This window comes from Maylandia zebra, unplaced genomic scaffold, assembly GCF_041146795.1.
Source record: "Maylandia zebra isolate NMK-2024a unplaced genomic scaffold, Mzebra_GT3a scaffold11, whole genome shotgun sequence".
NCBI lineage: Eukaryota > Metazoa > Chordata > Actinopteri > Cichliformes > Cichlidae > Maylandia > Maylandia zebra.
The window spans coordinates 1775001-1777843 of NW_027490041.1; positions in this window are offsets into that span (position 1 = coordinate 1775001).

A 2843-nucleotide genomic window follows, 5' to 3' on the forward strand; every position below is an offset into this window, starting at 1 on the left:
TGCAGCACAGAGACCAGTGAACACACAGTCTGTTCATCTTTGCATAGATACAATATACAGCACAATATTGAATGACAGACACGCTGTGGGAGCTTCCACAGATACACTGACGTCAGCATCCAGAGTCCTCCTGCTGCTCCCCCCTCAGAGCCCCGTGATCAGCACCAACACATTCAGTTAGATGACAGAGTCCAGCTGCAGCTAGAATCAGCTCCCCTCTGTGAACAACAGCACAGCGTCAGTGTTTCACACTCAGTGAAAGGAGGAAACAGCAGAAGAACACCATGTGTGCTACGTTTCCCAGGACACACTACAAACTGCACAAATACAGAGCAGCACGTGGAAGGACCTGGAGCTGCATTTACAGAGCTGCAGACAGCGTGATGTCCTGTATGGACAGGTGGAAGGAAGCAAGTCCTCAGCTGGAACACTCGTGTTTGTCCACAGACAGGAAACACAGCAGGAAACTTCCTCACAGAAGTGCAGCTCATGGATAACACACTTCCTGTCAGTCAGAATGAGGCTGCAGCCAAACACAGAAAGGTGTTTTTGTCCAGATGAGCCCAGAGAAGAAACACGAGTGTTCACAGACATCAGAAGCTCAGAGAGGTGAAACATGAGGTTGGAGTCCTCGTCAGCATCCAGAAGAGCTGCTGTGAAACCCTGAGTACTCATGACAGACTCTGATGGCACAAACACATCATGATTCAAACAGAAAGACAAACATGGAGCTCCTGATCCTCCTGCATGAGAACAAGCTGACATGAGCGCTGTGTCTGAGAGTGTCTCCCTGTCACAGTGACAATAACACAGCTGCTGCTCACAGTCATTAAACTGACCTGAGGTCAGCTGTGCTCCTTACATATGAACCATGTGACCTCACATCAGTGCTGTGGATGACTGTAGTCATAGAAGAGTAGAGCTGTAGCAGGTGGTGTGAGGAGGAGGTGGTGTATTCTAGTTAACGCAGTACTGAAACACTCCAGCAGAGGGCGCTGTTAAGTCCTTATTGTAACACAGTTACTGTGTGCAGTTAGACTTCATACATAATCTGCACTTATTTCCATCAGACATGCTGTCAGTAAATGATTGGTTTCTATTGATTCTACTTCCTGTTGACTCGTTTGATGACAGTGAAACAATCACAGCTGATTGTGTGATGATGTAAACTGTCACTGTTACATTCAGTGTGTGTGACATAATGTTAGTGCAGGCTGATAACAGCCTGGTTCTGTTAGAAACACATGAACGTGTCCATAGATCAGTGTGTGTTTAACATGAGAGCTTCAGCCCTGCTGATGTGTTAAATAAAGACATGCAGGAAAACTGATGAGACTCTGAAATAACTCTTTATATTTATAATGTAACTCTGCATCAAAAGAACAACAAAGGATCCCAGACAGGTTTCTGTGAACAAAGACCATTCTGATGTTTCTGTGTTTCTAACACTTTGACATTATTAGTAAACAGACTGCAGTGAGCAGCATTTATAAAGAGCTTCTATATAAAGATATGACAGCTGTTTGACAAGTTTATCACTCTGTGTTTGGACCTGATCAGTCCAGCTGTTTACTTGAAACATGTTCATTTACCTGTTCTGTTATATTCATGTTCTTGTCTCTGTTGAAAACACATTTTAATGTCCCTCAGATTTTTCTCCCAGATGAATAAATATAAAAATGACACAAACTGACTGCAGCTACTTTTTGTCCTTTCTGTCAAAAACCTTCATGTGACTCATGAGAGACACGTTTCAGCTGTTTGTGACAGATCAGAGGCCAACAAGTCATTTATAACACTTTCCATCATTGTTTAAAGTTCTCAGTGTTTCTGTGTTGCTGCGTATAGGATCTCCCAGCATCATCACTGTGCTGTCCAATCATTGTGTGCGAGGTTACCCTTATAGTGCGATGTGTGTTTGCACAAAGAGAAGCATGTGTGTCAAATATAAATAAGCACAGAACAGAAACAGCTGCTCGTTTCTTCTGTTTAGAGTCAAGTTAGTGTTTTGTGTCTTTGTTTGAGGCCTGATGTCGAGCAGAGGTGTGTGTAACTGCACTGCTCTGTTATATGTGTGAAGTGTGTGCTTCTCTTCAGCATCATCTTTGTCACTGCTGATTCCTTTGTGTCATCATGTGTTGAGAAGAGAGAACAGTTATAACGGAGGAGCAAAAGGAAGCCCTGAAATCTGCATCAACAAGGAAGTGTTGGCTCACCAGTGATCCCAGCAGAGCCACTGGTTTGGCTCCAGTTGTTCTAGATTCAATGATGTTGTTGCTACAGATACATGTCAGCATCTTTATTGAATTTAATATGAAGCAGAAATGGTGTCATTAGGAGAAGAAGAGGAGAACAAGTCCGGCGAGGAGGCAGCAGCTCTTAAAGATGAAACAGCAGCTCAGCCCTGAGCTCAGAGAGCTGCACATGAAAAAGCTCCTCAAGCAGATCCTGTCAGAGGTTTGTCATCAACAGGAGGAACTGTTCACATCATAGGATGAAGATGCTGTCAGCTGGATGAAGAAGGTTATTTAATGCAAACGTTCACACTGAAGTCAAATTGTTGTCGTGTTGAACAGATTCATGTACTGATCGTCTCCAGAATGTTAGAAGAGCTTCAATGAATCATTAGAAACAACTTACAGCTGCACAGCTGTGTCAAACACATCTGTGTGTCATTGTGGGATTGTTGTGTTTCTACATGTGACACACGTCTAAAACATGCACACAATCTGAACACAAACAGGGACTCATGTGTTCCCACAGCCAGATGCTGAGAGCCATTTCCTTGTAGTCCTGTGTCTACATACATGAACCATTAGATGTTATTGGAATGATTGTCAGCT